The sequence below is a fragment of the Crassostrea angulata genome, chromosome 9 (genome assembly GCF_025612915.1).
Source record: "Crassostrea angulata isolate pt1a10 chromosome 9, ASM2561291v2, whole genome shotgun sequence".
Taxonomy (NCBI): domain Eukaryota; kingdom Metazoa; phylum Mollusca; class Bivalvia; order Ostreida; family Ostreidae; genus Magallana; species Magallana angulata.
The window spans coordinates 29,924,828-29,943,941 of record NC_069119.1 but is presented as its reverse complement, the minus strand read 5'-3'; the positions used below and the strand labels follow the sequence as shown (position 1 = coordinate 29,943,941).

Sequence of the window (19,114 nt, the reverse complement as noted above, 5' to 3'; positions counted from 1 at the left end):
CCATATTGGTATGAAATAAGTAAAGTATTTAGATAAAATAAGTATTGCTATTACTTAATTAGAGAATATTTTAAAATAAATGAATTTGATTACTTGAAATGAGAATTATACATGTATTGAGTAAATAAATAACAAGTATTTATATACATTTTAGTAATTGCAAAAAAAAAAGGAAATAGTGAGTAATAAATTTGTGTACTACAAGTAATTAAATTACCTATAACAAACCATATTAGATAAACTAATGAAAATAAATGAATTTGATTACTTGAAATGAGAATTATATTGAGTAAATAAAAAACATATTTATATACATTTTAGTAATTGCAAAAAAGTAAATAGTCTACTACAAGTAATTAAATTACTTATAACAAAATGATTTTGATTACTTAAAATAAGTATTAAATTGAGTAAATAAATAACCAATCTGTATATACATTTAAGTAATTGCAGAACTGATGAGTAAAATAAATCATAAGTAATTGTATTAGTGGTATTTACTAATTACGATTCCAATTACTAAACGAGATTGTCTTTTACTTGCTATTCTGACTAATTGTATTACTTAATATTTATAGTTTTTCTTAATTCAATTTCTTATTTTAAAAATGTATAGTAAAACTTTTTTTAGAGTGAGGATCCACGCAATTACCATACACTTAAACCTCAAATAGATTTATATCCACTTTGTTTTTCAGTAAAACCAATTTTCGATGACAAGTATGCTGCTCTTGTGTTGTAGAATATCACATATCAGCCTTTGGAAATATACACAATGGCTATCCTAGACGTAATGGTTGATACTGTGTTGTTGGTGTCGTGATAACACAGGACTCCATCTTTGTTGGTTGAGTTTGATACATAGACGGAGAAACCAGGAAATATGCTTGCATAAATGCTGTCAGCTTTGTGTGTATAAAAAGTGATAACATATTCTTATAGATACCAGAAAAGAAAATCAAATACCACATTATTACAATAAGATACCATTTATTTCTGTATACATATTACACCAAATCTTTACCAATTATGAATTGTAACAAAGTGCAATAAAATATATGTGAACTCAATTTTTATTGTGCATTGGTGCAAATAAATAATAATAAATGAAATTAAAATTTAAAAAAATAAATTATCTAAAATTACCATTAAAAATCTTATCTGTGAGAGAAGGTTGTATTTTTAAGTGAAGCCTCGAGACTTTAAAAGATGAATAAAGAGGTATTCATTAAAACGAAAGTCCTTCATGACAGTAAACATTTGTTTTTTTATATACTTGACTCGTTCTTAGCAGGGAGTTGTTTCAGTCTGCTCGATATCGATTAAGATGTTATAAATTGTCTTTTGTTTTCTTTTTTATGAAGTTTTATAACTTTGCACTTGAAATGAATCCTTATACATGCATGTTAATAGTTTACTAAGCGAAGTAGGATCTTAAAGAATTGAATTATCAATTTAAAAAATAATGAAATTCATATATTGTCTAGATAATTATGGGTTGAGTACATTGTTCCTTAACGTACCAACGTCAAAGATGTCTATAAATATTTTACATTTAATAAAAATGTGCTGAATGGATGTCTTCAGATTCATTTCAATCATTACTTTAAAGAGACAGACGAATACAGTTGGAAACACATGTGTTTTGAACTTTAGTTTTGCCTATTGTATCATTAGGAAATATGAAATAACCTTGATTTTGACAGTTGAAGTAAATCAAAATCCCTTTCACTTACCTAATTAATGTAATTCTGAGCTTCCGTAAATTTAAGGGCCGTACAAACCGGAATACTCTTATATCGTTTATTTGTACCACGTGGACTTTGATTGACAGTAAATGACACATGCTGAAAACTACAAGATCTTCGCCCGACTACGGTCACCATTGAATACTAGGTTAAAGGGACTCTCTAAACGGAACACATCATCACTTTCTCTATAATTAATAAATGGTTTATCAATTTCAGTTCAATTAAAAAAAAACAGACATAAATATGTCAAAAAACCCCTCAAGGGGCCTCACTTACAGAATGAATTCAGGTTGTAACAACTCCTGTAATAAACACGCAATATACATGCTTACAAAAGAATAATTATGGTTATCTTAAAAACATTGAACTTTAAATTATTACCCGGGAGAAGTAGAAAAGACATATTTCTATTTACAAACCTATCAGGAAATCTAAGCGAGCTCTTCATGTGTTTGTTTATAGTAAATACGCATGCGTAATAGTATAGAAGGCTGAACCCCGTAACACGATGCGATGTATATATTTATGGGTTATACGTAAATATTAATTTTTATGAAATAATTAGATTTATTTCATGGAGAAATTTGTAATTTTCTTAAAGTTTATATATTGATGAGTAGTACAAAAATACCAAACCCGATCGGACATTTTTTGAAGTCGGTTTTTAATAACATGCGCAGTACCTTTTCTTAAAAGTAGTCATTAGGATTTTTTTTAATCAAAGATTTTTGCACTCGTACAGAATGATAAACATATTTTTGTAGGGAAAAAGAAAAATAATAGGACGCCATCTTATATGTTACAGTTTAAACAGCCTCACTAATAAAATGGCTATATGCTTGATACATTACTTTAGAACTAAAAAACTAAACATTATGTCATTATGAATTAGCAAAACATGCCGTCGGTCTACAAACTGTATGACTGGCCACCTCATTTTTATTTTGCGAAGTTACTATACACGCTAACGCAATGCCAAATTTTGATGATTTCTCAGAACAGTTCGTTTTCCCCCACATTACCCTCCCTCGATGCAAGTCCCTCTCTAAATCTATGCAGTTATGAATTCATTCCCGTATGTAACTCCATATACTAAAAATATCATTTGATGTGACCTTTAACAGACAGAATAATGTTAGAATTATAAAGTATTAATTCCGCCACAGACCGAGTAACGTTCGTGCATGCGCATTAACTCGACTAGATCAACAACCTTAAATTCTCATATATGTGTGCATCATTCACTTTCTTTCCCCAACTAAATTGCATTGATTGATTTGTATGATATTTACGCATAACCAAATCTGGTTCGAATGGATACTATCTTCCTTCAGTATTTCTCGAAGAACATGGCTGACTCTCCTGGTACCGGATCACGACCTGATAATATACTTACGCTGATAAACATTTCATTGGTGTAAATATTTCCTAACAGTTAAATGAAATCAATTAACTTATTTATTATTATACCAAAGGTTATGTTCATTGAATAACATTAAAACATTAAATTATGTACCAAGAATTTATAGCGTTGTGCACTATTTTTGTCAGCAAAATTGCGCATTACTCGTAGAAAAAGGCAGATATTTAAAAAAATAAATCTTATTTGCAGAAAGAAAATAAAGTTTAAAAATCGTAATGATACGCATTTAATCGTTATTTTTGAAAGATGTGGTCTAATTACTACAACAGTGTGTTTATACAAGTTGAGTAACGCGCGCTAGTTAATTATTATATTAATCTCTATTTGTTTTTTAATTTATTTTAAGAGGAAAAAAATATCACCTAAAAATCTTCTTGTAGTGATGATGGTCGACAGCTAGTTATGTAAAACTGTTCTAAGCTCTTAAATTTTCCTGTGTTACTTCCTCGCCACGTAATCATATTGTCACATGATCATTGAGTTTGCGCCTTCTCTACCCCAAACACATTTAACTCCTCCCCTACTTAAACTTCTGAGCAACTATATAAGCCTGTCTACATCTGTCTTCTCAGACGGAGTATTGTTTTATATTAGTTATGCTCTCTCTGTTTGGTAAACAAATCTATACTCATAAAATTGTATAGTTTGACGAGATCAACAACAACCCTACCATGGTGTATCTGTCCGGACACTCTGTGTATCACCTCTGTGCCCTCATTGTTTGGTTTTGTCTGCCGGCAGTTGCCCTGGCGTATTGTGAGTCAACATTTTGTATGTTTCAAAAAATTATTGTTATCTTTAAAATAGGTTGTTTTGGGTTACTTTGCCAGGAAGGACCCAAATCATTTATCGGTAATTTAAAAGAATAATTTAATTCTGATTGTAACGCCTTATTTGAGTGGCTAAACAAAATCACATATTTCGTATAGCATAACTTGCCTTCGTCACATTACGACGCACGTGCGAAACGTATTAATCCGCTTGACGTTACGTTTGAATTTTGTACAAATTAACATCTTTTAACTAAATAATGAACCTTATTTTCTGATTTTAGTAGTAGACAGTTAAATTATAAGGAATGAATTAAATTTTAATTTCTACCTTTGTTATACGAGTATAACATAACTTTGATCAGTTTACCCTTTTTAATAGACAGCTTCACGGTTTATAAAGCGTAAACTGCCCCAAGTTATGTTATGTCATATAACATAGGTAGAAATTTAATTCAAGTAAAAGAGAAATTATTTAAAGTAATTCATTGAATTTCCCAGAAAATCTATAAAATAATCAAAGCGATACCACATTCTTAAAGCAATATCCACAGCCAAAATACATGTACAAATAAATAAATAAATAAATAAATAAATCATTAAATCTATCTATCGATCGGTCGATCGATCGATCCGTCCGTCCGTCCGTCCGTCCATCCATCATTCATCTCTCTCTCTCTCTCTCTCTCACTCCTCTGAAAGGCTAGATTCTTATCGTGTATATAAAAAGGAAGTATTGCGTTTCTAATGGCACTTGATTCCGAGAAGGGTCAATGGTTCGGTATTTTGGACCAATGACAAGTTTGTGATCTTTATTGTGCTGGTACCAACCATGATTCATGACGTCAAACTTCGGTTAATGCTGCAACTTTTGTTTGTGTAAACGATGTTATTGTAACGATAGTATTAAAATAAATTCATGCAGCATTAGTATATATCCATAGGGGTTTAAAATTCAGTGTTATTCTTTCAGATATCAAAGTTTATATTTATACGAGGGTTGTCCCAAAATAGCGTAGACAAGTGGCGTTATTCAGTTAATCGAAAACAAAGGAAGATGAAATTTGTGCCACAAAGGGTTCAAGAAATTTGCATTCAAATAATGTTTTAAAATTGAATATTTTTTGAGATTTAATTAGTGAAATGAAAGCATATTAGATCAGAAATTCGACATGCGGCGCAATGTCAAAAACAAAAAGTTAAAATCAACATAATGAATTGAAAATTGGGCGGATAAGTACTTTTCGAATGAAAAAATTCAAATTAAACATACGCTGATATTTGATAATAATTCTTTCATTTACTCAAAAAATGTTTTGGCTATAACAATACTTTTAAATATTTTATAGCGCGTTTTGTGACAAGTTGAAAAGTTAACTGATAATAAAATGACGTTGTCAGCGTTTAAGGCGGCGCAGCAGTAACTGATACAATATTGTAAAGACCATGAAATAAATCCTAAGCAGCTTTGGAAGTAAATGAAATTAACAAAATCGATTAAAAATGCGTTTTGTGAATAAGTAGTTAAACAACATTGAAAATATTTGAACAAGTCTGATGACAATAAGTGGAAAAAAGAAACACCGAACGATATCAATGGACGTCAAAATGTTGAACGACACATTTCGGTAAGACGGACGTTAGACAACAAGTAATACAGGGCAAGTTTGGAGCCGACAGATCGTTTGTACTTAGAGAATATTTAAAAACAAAACAAAACTAGAAATGTATATTGAATGTGCACGCAGAGTACATGTTCAAAGATAATATTTTTTCTAAGACATTTTCGGAAATAAAACGTAAATGTTATCGTGAACGATGTGGAGGGTTTAGCAATAACGTAAAACTGGAAATTTTCGACGTCGCACATTGCGCCGCGTGACAAAACTTGTTGTTACTAATTATTCATTTTCTCGAGAAATAAATACAGTACAGATTTGAACTTTTCAGCATTGTTTGCCAAAGGGTCATTGAAGAAAACACAGAAGTCTAATGAAATTGCAGTGAACAGATTAGAAATTGTGTGCTGTCTACATTATTTTGGGACAACCCTCGTATAATTATATTTATGATACTTAGTTTCTTTCTCCGGTGGAACTACATTTGAATTTTATATATAGGTTTTGCTAGGGAAAATTGATAAATTGTATAATTTGAATCTTTGAATCGTTTCAACAACAATTACTGCATTTATTTTGAATGTTCAATGCATGCATAAATGTATTTATTTATAAGCTATAAGAAGCACGAGTTTACATCATCACGATTGTAACGCTGTTAGAACATGTTTGTTTATGTTCACAGTTAATGTCGCCCTCAACAAACCAGCATACCAACAGAACATATACGAACACGATAAAGAGAGATATAACGCCAGTATGGCTGTAGACGGACGTAAATCAGACCTGAGTTGGAAAGGAGATCAATGTGCTATATCAGGTGTAGGAACAACCGCCACCTGGTGGGTGAACTTGACCAGCATCCACGGCATACATCACATCACCATCTACTTCAGGACGGACAATAAACGATGGGGTATAGTCACATTTTCTACGTTTTGTTAATGAATAGGTTAATTTGCTAAACCTAACTTCCGTTGTTGTAATAAGGCTGTTTTGGGGTTAGTCCATTATCTCAGCAACAATTCAATTGCAAATATGTATCATTATTTGGAGTATAACATCATTACATATGTATGTCCTATGTATGTGCGAGTCTCTCCTATCAACTTATGAGCAAAATTTAAAGAAAACAATCACAATAAGAAATGTACAACTACTTCATCGGCTTGGTAAAAGGACAAATCCAATACATTTTCAAGTGAGGTGGTAAAATTGTGAGGAAAATATCATTTAATAATAAGATTTGAAACAGAAATTTTGTAATATTGTTATTATTTTCATAAAAAAGGTTAACAGATTTAAGTTTACTATTATAGTAAATTTCATTGTTGAAGCGTTATATTATAGCATGGTAGTTCGAAAACAAATCGTGACCGCATGTTCTTATATATGGTCAATTGTCGCGGTCGGTGTTGGCACGATAAAGAACCATATAGTAAAATAATAAGTTGTGAAAGAGAAACGATCTTGTTGCAAAGCAATGAATAGGTCTTTCCTCGCAGCTGCGTCATGATACTTATGACGTTAAACAAAATTAATGTCTGGCCATGATACAGTATTAGATGTATAGACAAGAGACAAACGCTTTCGATATAAAAATGAGTTTGTTTCATAATGAAGTGCAATTGCTCTGGAGGCATATACAGGTACATTAAAGTTAATTGATATACTATAGATCTATATGATGTGTTACATGTATTATATTCCTAATAATGCCTAAAGCCTAATTACTTTAATACATGTAGATTTAGTCTTGAATTGGATTAAAAAAGTGTTTTGGGCATAGGACTCTTAGCTCTAAGCTTTTAGCTCTTAGGGTTTAGTTAGTCATTTTTTATCAATTGTTTGGGGATTGTCTGGCACTCATATACGAAGTTTTTACCGATTGTTCTTTGTTCGCGTACACTATCTTGTTAACTCTTTAGAAATGCATGATTAGAAATTTCATTGATCGTGTTGATCATACTGTCTGTGTAAAAACATCGACACCATTTCGTTATTTCTAAGGCAGTTGTAATTTTTTTCCTATAAAAACTATAGTATAGACATCTGTTAATTGTCTACTTCATGACCCCCCCCCCCCCCCCGACCCCCCTCCGAATATCCCTTGAAAAACATTATACGTACTAACTTTCGTGCATCTTCGTCAAGGCGATTGATGAAAAGAACATTTCTACCTAACACGTGGTCAACGACTTTATTTACTCAATGGGTATACCCGGTACGAAGGTCAAAGCACATACAATTTTACGCGCGTTTTTTTATCGAACGCGACAAGCGCTAATGAATCTTGTAAAAAATTACAGTTATATGCGGAGCTCCTGAAAGTTTTCTCAGGGATTCTGTGGAATGATTTTGTTTTCCGAGAAAGGGGGGGAGGCTTTTTTGGGGGTAACTTTAACCATTTTTATTTAATTAATTATTTTCAATGACGTACTGTTATTATCGGAATGCCGTTATTACCTTTTAATGCAGCGCTAAAAGTTAAAATTTGAACCAGTTAGTTTCGGAGAGTATTCGACCAACCTGCGCACGCGTAAAAAAGGAAATGGATAATACTCAAGAAATGCAGATGGACGATCTGGATCCCAGATCTTCCATTCGATTGGGTCCCAGATCTTCCATCCGATTTTTTTTTTACCTGGGCAACAGATAAGCAGCTAGAAATGTTCTGCCTCTTATTGATCATGTCAATCTATTTATTTTAAATTGTTTCAAGGAGGCAGGTTTTCACATCAATAAGGTTTTCTCTTTTAAAAAAGTAACATTTTCAAGTCCTAACATTTTACAAACCATTTTTAGGCTCTAATAAAATTTGATTAGATGGGAAGTTTTAAGATTCAACTCTACAATGCCTTATTTGAAACGTTGAATGGAGAAAAGATGAACATTGCATATTCTTAAAATACAAAAAGACATGTACAATGAGCTTGGATATACACCTTACAAACAACCATAAATAGAGCATCATTTAATTAATTACAGGAAGCAGGTCCCCTACCTTTCATTTTCCTTTCAAAACATATGATATTCAGCAACTTGGAGTAAACGTTTAAAATTGGTAAAAAGAAATAAGCTTTGTTGTAAATAAAGTACAGTGATATTGAAAAAAAACTGATCTGACCACACAATTTTTCCCAATGATATGCTAAAAAATCTATAAGTGTTTCAACATAGACCATCTTTATAAGTTCTAATTAAATAAATCACTTCTTTATAAAAAGAATTAATTTCACAAACTTAAATATAAATTATAATAAACTTAAAAATAAACATTAGGGTGTGTTTTATTTTCGTACTTTTCTTTTAGAAGATCATATTGTTTTTGACAAACATAGACAATGATATGTAACTAACGTATCCTTGTTCCACATCGTGTTTGTTTACAAGCACATGCAATTGGAGCCAGCTGAAATATGTTAAACATTGATCTCCATTATCAATATATATCTCATTTTCGTTTCTGGAATTGCCCAATATACCAGATAAAATTTAAATTTGCTGCATATACAGAAAAAGAAGAATGCAGAAGCTGTTGCTAAGCGATACAATAATGTCATATCTGGATAATTCAAATCTCCCGAATTTATGTGATAATAGCAAACTACATGTACGTAAAGTTATGAGAAAAGAAAAAAATTCTAATCGAGAAACGGTTTTTCAAGTAAGCTGAAAAAGCATTGGGTTCTTTTTTAATTCATTCCATTGAACTAAATAAGGTTAAAACAATCATTTATTGTTTATAAAAGTATCAATTATTTCGACTAAACCTGAACATTTTTTCTTCCAATGTGCGTTAATATGATATCGACAATATAAACGCCGTTTGAAAAAAACAAACCCAAAGCGCGCTGACTTGGTCCCCAAAAACTGCGAACGCTAACGCAAAGTTTCCCGCCTACCTTTTGCATCCAAATATTTCGGAATTTCTGTCGGATATTCAAAAACAAGGTTATCCACTAAAAAGCATAATCAATTCCTAATTGATATATATTAAAATGAAATTTGTAGTTAAATAATTATTTTTTAAATAAAAGTTTTGCTGGGGGGGGGGGGTGTCTTAAAAAATCTTGCATCGAAATCGGTCTCTATGAGTGAGGAATATATTGTTTAGCGGATGATATGTGCATACAACTTATTAATCACATGTTTACGTTAGATATTTAAGTAAATTTTAATTCATATTTGTTAATATTTTTTGAAGAGTAACAAAGCAAAATGATTTTTTTGGAATGTATTTTGGTCTGCAGACATATGTGTCCCCCTCCATCCCCATCCCCGTGAAACAAGAAACCCTCTGTTGTGAATATGGTAAATAATTTCAATTAAAAAATGATCCAAATACGACTTTCAGTTTGCAGTTACGCACTTTAAAATGTTTTATCCAAAAAACTTCATTTTTCAAAGTGCGTTGTAACATGGCATCAAGTGAAATGTTTTATTCTCTGTTTAGATACACTAATCAAGTAATTTTGTTTTTCTTTGTCTTTTTGTTGACCCATTAAACACTATACTTATATTCATATATATACTAGTAAACTGTTTGAAACGTCGCTATCTACTATACACAGGCATCACCGATATTAAATTACCATAAAATATGTCTACAAAACAGCTTCATATCTGTATTAATATTAATATGTCCCAGTCATATTTTTGTTTAGACAAAGACGAGTAACATAATCGTGTTTTTTTAATCTAACTACATATGTTCTTTCATCTAAAATCATTTTATTAAACTCTTCTCCAGATTCAAATTCTGCCTCTTATATAAAGGGGTTTTTTCTTGGATTCTCTGTGTATGTCTCCAATACAACAGACATACTACAAGGAACTCTGTGTTACAAGGACGACAACTTTACACTTGACACCTTACCTGATGTCTTTAACACCACCTGTCATGTACGTGGACAGTACGTCATCTACTACAACGAGAGACTACCAGGAGCTACCTACCCTAGCTATTATTCTAATGGTTTTGTTAACAGTAACCTTTGTGAAGTGGAGGTGTATGGTGATTATTCATTATTTTTCAATTAAGTATGTAAATAAAAAGTTAGTAACGGGGATTCTGCCAACATTTTTAAAATTAAGTTTAGTATGTGAATGGTAAACTGTGTTTTTGATCGATATTAGTGTGTTTATTCCTTACAACAGGGGACATTATTTTAAAATATTTAATTTTACATAAAATTATCCAATGATGAGTGTATTTATTTGGCAATAAAGTCATCATAAATTCTACATAAAGTGATGAATATGCATTATTTAATTACCACGAAGTAACACATGGATAGTTGCGTATAAGCAAAACATGTTGTTTACATATGATGATATTGGGAACTAAACAAATAAAAAACTAAATCATTACATTTGTAGGAACTAAAGGGTGTCTTGATATAGGATATTTTGGATCTAACTGTTCCGTTCCCTGTCCAGACGCTAACTGTCAGTACTGTCACATAGAGACGGGCATCTGTCAGGGCTGTAAACCTGGCTACCAGGGTGACCGATGTGACCTAGGTAAGGTTGCAGAAATGTCATTCTACAGCGAAAATAGGCTGAGATGCATCTAGATAGAATTATTCACATACTACTGAAAGTGACAACATGTTATATATATTTTTCTTTCTGTAGCCTAGGATAGAAAATGAATTAAATAAGTAACAAATACATGTAATACTTCATGTTTGATTTTTCCATAATAAATTGGTTAAAACTTTGTAATTATAGAGTGTGAAAGGGAAACGTATGGTGCTGACTGCAAAGAAACCTGTGGATACTGCCGTGACGTAAACCAGTGCTTCAAGATCAATGGGACATGCTTAACTGGATGTGATGCTGGTTTTAAAGGAAACTTGTGTAAAACTGGTAAGGGTGTGGATTAATAAATACATTAAGTGAAGACGTGTTTTAAGGAGTAGTAGACTGCAAGGGAGAATAAGCAAGAACTAGACCTAACATGATCTACTGTCAACTTCATGGGCAATTTTGCCACAAATGAAACTGATATGAAGTGTTTTCATATCAAAACTATATTGGTATCACATAACAATGATATGAAAATTGGTTCTTATAAGAACTATATCATCCTTATCACATGATTCTGATATAAATTGCATTATACGATTATTACTTCATGTGAAAATCTTTTAAACAATAGAATGTTTTTTTGGTAATTCAAGCGAAATATAAAGGTAACGACATTGCAGAAAAAATAAATAACCCGCTAACAGGTTATGCCTTTTTTTTTGCAATGATCGCTACCTTCATACCCCGCATGAATTGTTGATGAAAGCATTTATTGAACGTTTTTCAAGTTTTCTTTTTAATGTTATTGTAATATTTAACCCAAAACTTAATCGAAAATAGATTTATTATATTTCTATGTATTTTATTTTTTGTCTTTGCATTGCTCATATTTTATGCCTATTTATTAATTTATCTTTTTTTAGGTACATGTAGTATCAAACGGTGTTATAATGTTGTCATTTTTTTTGGGACATTGCTCTATCAGAAATGCATGCACACTCTTTCAGTTAGATTTTTTGGTAGATTGCGAACCGATTGTCCAAATCACAATGCATGATTTTTAAATTTATTCTTCCAGTATCCAAATATTATCCAAAATGATTACATAGTTAACAGTTAACGACTTTTTATTTTAATCACATTAGAAATACGTCTTTGAAATTACGAAAATAAGTATCAAAGTATTCAATTTCACTCCTCACTGTTCTAACAGGAATAATTGAAATTAATGTTAACATATCGTTTTAACTAATATTTTTTGTTTAGCTTGTGACAGAGGGTCGTATGGTTCTAATTGCAATGAAAAATGTGGACACTGTCGTGGCATAAACCGTTGTTCCAATATCAATGGGACATGTTTGTCTGGATGTGATGCTGGTTATCAAGGGGCCTTGTGTAAAACTCGTAAGTTGAACCTATTGAACAAAATATTTGATTTGCTTATACACATTTAAATGAAGTAGTTATAAAGTAGTCATGTTTTTTTTTTATTCTTGGTAATATTGTATAAGAGTGCAATCAGATTGATGTTTATTTTGTTGTTGAGACTGTATAAGACTTAAATCAGTACTAAAGATGACCATATTTAGGGTTGTCATACACTGAAGTACGTGCATGCATATGTAGATGCATTTTTTGTTTATCATATCTTAATTCAGGAAAAGAATATTCAATATATTGTTGTATTTATTGACTGATTCTTCAACGTTAATTCTTTAACCTAACTATTAAAATGCCTCTGAGATATCAATCAATATCTGTAAGATAAATATCATTGCATGTTAATCATTAAGTTGAACACAACGCGTCACTATTCATCAAAAAATCTGCGGCTTTATGACGTTATCAAATTATTGGGATCAAATTACCGTAAACATATATAACAAAAGACCGTAGATCATAGTTTCTTACATTCTTACATGTTCTTTGTATTAAATATTTACATAAAATTCCAAGTTTCATTTGAGAAATGATAAACATTATTTTTTTTTAAATTTTTAATAAAATACCAAAAATAAGTATAATCAATAAATATACCTCGTGTCTGATCATTTTGCATAACAAATTGATTTGTAACGATAGCTTGTGAAGGGGAAACGTATGGTGCTGGTTGCAGAGAAGCCTGTGGATACTGCCGTGACGTAAACCAGTGTTCCATCAACAATGGGACTTGCTTAACTGGATGTAATGCTGGTTTTAAGGGGAATCTGTGTAAAACTGGTTAGTGAATTGCAAATAAAAACTATTAGTTTAAAAAATATGCAGTGAAACTGTTGTTAAGCGCAGTAGGAACTACACATAACTCGCACCATTGTAAACTACAATCCACAGCAACACTCCTATGTTACAGGTACATGCCGACTTTTCACAACAAGTCAACCAATACAGTAACCTTTGCCAGTTTCTTCAATTGCACCTGTTTCATTTTTGTTTTGTTTTGTTTTCTTCATAATTTTACATTTTTTGAAATTGATTTCTTTCTTTAAATTTGTAGTTCGACCGAGCAGGAAGTTGAAGTAAGCTATTCTGATCACTTTTTTCTGGCGTCCGTCTGTTTGTAATTTTGTTTATAACATTATCAACTTTATCGCCAGAACCACTGGACTGATTTCAACCAAACTTAGCACAAAGCATTCTTAGGTTAAGCGAATTTCAGTTTGTCAATATCAAGGGTCAGGTTCACTTTCAAAGGAAGATAGTTAAGTGAAATTAAAAATCTGTTGGTATCTTTCAAACATTTTCTCAAAATCCAAATGCCAGGAAAGCTGCAGCTTGTGTTAAAGCATCCTCTGGTAGTTTGGATTCAAGTTTTATCAAATCATATTCCCAAGGGATAGAATGGGGCCACAATGGGGTCGAATTTTTACATAAAAGTATATAGAGAAAAATATTTTCAAATCTTCTTCTAAAAAAAAAATTGGCTAAAAAACTGAAACTTGTATCATATAATGGTAGCATTCTCAGAAAGTGTACATTCATGTTTGCCCAATTCATGATCCCCAGAGGAAGGGGGTCGAATTTTATATTGAAATTATAAAAAATATGTAGATCAAAATCTTTTTAAATCTTCTTTTTAAAAACCAATTGGCCAGAAAAGCTATAATTTGCGTGGAGGCATCCTTAGGTAAAGTAAATTCAATCTTGTTCAAATCATTATCTCCAGGGGTAGAGTTTGGCTACTTGGGGGTCAAAATATAACATAGCAATTTATAAAAAAAAATCTTTAAATTTTTTTTTTCAAAAACCAATAGGCCAGAAATTATGTGGAAGCAACAGGCCAGGAAAACTGAAATTATATGGAAGCATAATCAGGTAGTCTATATTCAAGTTCGATCAAATCATATTCCCAAGAGGTAGAGCTTGGCAACATGTAGGGGTCCAGTTTTTACTTAGTAAGATATAAAGAATAATCTTCCTCTCAAAAATCAATTGGTCAGAAAAGCTGTTACTTGTGCGAAAACAACCTCAGATAGTGTAGAAAGTCCTTCGAGTAGGGTGGGGCCATATTGGAGAGTTGCATTTTTACCAAGAATTGAATTACCAAAATCAAATTTTAAAAAAAAAAATGTTATAATATATGGTTGTTGAAGTTGTTTAAGATCTTTTTATGAACTGCAATGCTCAATAATGATTATAAAATCACCCTGTTACAATAATTATGTTTTACATAATAATTTCAGGAGAAATTTTTAGAATCTTTTCAACAGAGTCTGTTCTACTATATCGTCCAGATATTTTGTATATGACTCCACGAAGCTGATTTTATTATGGCTAATGTTGCTCAGGTATGCAATGTGGCCTGTGGACCTCTTGTTTATTATGTTGTTAAATTTATTATCAAACTTTAATATATTGTTAAATAATTTAATTCTGGTTGTAACGCGCTTTCTGATTGGCTAAAAAATTATTTTATATCGTATAAAGTATGTTGCCTACGTCATAGTAAGACTAACGTCAAAAACGTATCACTACGCCTGACGTTACGTTTGAATTTTGTACAATTTTACGTCATTTTAAAGGTCAAATGACCGTTTTTATCTTCAATGAAGAGTAAAAAAATTAAATTATAAGCAATGAATTCAATATTTATTAGTTTTATACGATATAAAATGGTTTGAAACAGTTTACGCTTTTTTATAAATCGCTTTGCGGTTTATAAAGCGTAAACTGTCCCAAAACCATTTTATATCGTATAAAACAAATAAATATTGAATTCATTCCTTAAATCAAACGTAATGATTCGGATAAAACCCAAAGCGACAAGCGACTCAAAACCGTTTTGTTTTAACTTTTAACTGTCTTAATCAATTCATTCAAGTCAAAATTGACTGTCTAGTCAATTTATTTACCCATCGCTATCACCGCATGCCGTACACCTTTCAACACATTTTCAAAAAATGTGCATGATATATTAACTGTTTCTTGTATAGTTTCTTTGGTGGTTTAAGCTGAAGTTTCAAACGGAAGACCCTCTTGTTATTCTACGGTTTTTTTCTGTATTAATCTGTTTTTTTGTTTTTCTGACTTTTTTGGAGCGTTATTTCTCAGAAACTTTAGATCTTTTTAGTTGCTACAGATTATCAAACTTTAAAATGATGACGTCACTTCCGGTTTTAAATATTGACGATTTTGTAAATTTTTAATTGTCATTTTGTCCACGCATCTCCTCTGCAACTAATTAAGATCGAAGCTTGAAATTTAAGTGATTGTAGATGAATGTTTGTAGATGTCCCTCCATGCTTAAAATAAGGGGCCAACAGGGCTCTAAAGTCTTTTTATGATAACTCTTTTCTAAAAAAAAATTGTTATCAATTATAGAAGCAAAAATGTTCTTTGTACAGCTGTTTTTCTTTTTAGTACCATACCTAATTCATATGTTACGTAACTAGGGGTTTTAAAGGGCCAGAAGTAAAAAACTCTGAACATCAATATCTAGGGAAGGGAGAAATATTTTGAGAAGCAATGTAAAAGAAAAGTTTCTCAGAATAATGTTCTCAACAATATGATACCTTAAATTTTTTTGTTGGTGGCCCCGGTAAGGAGTTGAAGGAACGGCCCATTTAACACAGTTGTTCGTATATCTCTAGAACGGCTAATAATATGTGAGCACTTGTTGAACAAAATATGTTTTTATTTGCAAGACCTTTCATTTTATATCAAGAAAAAGGAGCTAACCTATCAAATTAGGGGGCCAGTTGTCTTTTTGTGATAACTTTTTTTGAGCGATAATTTGTAATTAATCATAAAAAAAAAGTGCTTATTAAGCTTAATTCAAAACTGAAACCCGTTTTAAAATCAAACAATGCATTGCAGAGATATAAGGCTTTAAAAAAAGATTTGTCCGGAAAATTTGATTCTGCATTTTTTTGGTTAAGAAAATAGTGCTATGTTCAAAATAAAATTAACTCGTATCTAAAATAACTCAAACATTGTTAAGTCGTACTTTTGGCTGATAACACGATTGGATTTTTATTTGCTAAGTCGTTCTTTTGGCTGATAAGGTTTTTGCTAATTCGTACTAAGAATCATTCGAAATTTGTTAACTCATACTAAGAATAATACGATTTTGTTTTAGTTACTTATGTTTATTGGTTTAAGAACTCTGCTTTTTTAAGGAACTTCTAGCGTTACTTTCGACGTTATCGGAAGACCCACTCGTTGCTTTGCAATGAATTTTGCTCTAGTTGTTTTGTCTATTCCCGTGTCATGCAACTTTCTTTTTGTGTCCAGAGATAGGGACTGGTTGCCATATTTTTTAAATAATGAATTGATTTATTAATCCAGTCTATTAGACATGACTTGGCTTGTCGGAGATCGTTTTAATGATACGTTAATAAATATGAAAACTATTTTAACATTTTATAAGAGTAATGTATTGATACAATTATTTTTACATATTAAAATGAATTAAATTTATAGCTTGTGACAGAGGGTCGTATGGTTATGACTGCAAAGGAACATGTGGCAATTGCCGTGAAAAAAACCAGTGTTCCAATATCAATGGATTGTGTTTGACTGGATGTGATGCTGGTTATCAAGGGAACTTGTGTAAAACATGTAAGTCTTTTGTCGTATGATATACATTTAAAACAAAATATAGCAATCATTACTTGTCATAGTAATGATATTAATAATAATAATAATAATGATAATAATGCTACCTTGTAATCTGATATTTTAGATCAACACTATAAGTTTTCTGAATGCATATTACTGATGTCTTATTAAACTGATGAAGACATTTGATTTTTAATTGTGTTAAAAATAAAAAAAATAACTTAAATAGATCGCTTCTGTAGTTAGATAAACATTGTATAATCGCTACCCCAAATTAACATGCAATAAAATTTATCATTTCAAGTAAATTATACCTAGCCGAAGGGACGGAGCACATTACTTCTTTATTGATCTGATAATCTATGCATGTCTTATTGATATCAGACTACTCAGATCAAGTTGCTGTTAAAATGAAATATACTATCTATTGTGATTATATAAGGTTGATTTCAAAACATTTAAATTGATTTGAATTTCTTAACACATTAACCTAATGATAATGAACATTTTATTCGAAGCATGTGACATAGGGTCGTATGGTTCTGAATGCAATGAAACATGTGGACACTGTCGTGAAGTAGACCAGTGTTCCAATATCAATGGTACATGTTTTACTGGATGTGATGCTGATTATCAAGGAGACTTGTGTAAAACTCGTGAGTAGATATGTATAAATATATTGCATAGAAAAAATAAATATATAAAACATGTATTACATAGGTAAGTAGAATGACATAATAGGTGGTGATTAATACTAATTATGTTACATATTTGGTCCATGTCAGCTTGCCCTGTTGGATACTTTGGATTAGACTGTACTGAGACATGTATCAACAGTTACACGTGTGATGGTTGTAACGATGTCAGTGGTTCGTGTGATTATGGCTGCCGTCCTGGCTGGATTGGGTACCTCTGTCAAAAAAGTAAGAATCTTATTTACACACATATTTTCATTTGTTTTTGAGTTTTGTTAAAAAAATTATCATCCATATATCTTTTTTAAAAATGAAACATATTTTGCATACCAGATGATAACAAAGAAAATATGTTCTTTATTCTACTTATTTATTGATTTTTTGACAAATTTTAATCGGGTATAGATATGTTTTTTTAAATGCTAACGGCTAAATTAAAAACTGTACATAACTGAATTGAGTTCATCAGAAGCCAATGATATGTTCGTAGGTAAGTGTTTACGCTTTTCTTTTATTTTACAAGAAAAACAACTAGAGAAACAAACAAACACAGACAGATTAATAAATTACAAACCAAACATTATTATAATCATATATTTACATTTTCAACTGTCTTTGTCTGTGATAACATTACAAATCAATTTTGAACCCTAAAACCGAATAACATCAAAAAAATATGAGTGACACAAAATGAGCGTGTCTTATAGCAAAACCGAAAAACGGTATTGGCTGCACGGCGCGCGTAGTAATACATTGCATGTGCTAAATAAAAAAAGTAGTGGTTTTGAAATGTTTTCTTTTCGCACACAAAATGAATGAAAATTAAAATGAGCATGTAAAGGTTACCATTTAAAAAAAAATTATAGAAAAATATCTTAATATGCAATTTAAATATTTTATATAAACGGCTCGTCTGCTGATGAATAGATTTCTTATAATGATCGTCTGCTGATCACTTCATTTTTTATTTCGATCGAATGCAGCCACCATGAACGACGATATATCAGATGCGGTAAAATATGGCGATTTTGAAGTATTTAGTGGGGATAATTATGAAGCCCTCCTGCCAGAATTAAAATTAGAAGGTTTTGATTCTGATTTTGACAATTTTCTATCCGAAATGGTCGTTTCGGACTTTGATATAACATTAACCCAACAGGCATTTGCCGATTTGAAAAAATTCGATGATCCCGGGTTGCCAGCCCCAGAAACGCCAACAAGTACTCGTTTTGCCAAGCTTTCCGACGACGAAATTAAAGGATTT

At 31.3% G+C, this 19,114-nt stretch overlaps 1 pseudogene; it reads left to right on the top strand.

Moving 5' to 3' along the window:
- The first annotated feature begins 3,770 nt into the window (after positions 1-3,770).
- Positions 3,771-18,381, top strand: LOC128162263 (multiple epidermal growth factor-like domains protein 10; annotated as a pseudogene).
- The last annotated feature ends 733 nt before the right edge of the window (positions 18,382-19,114 follow it).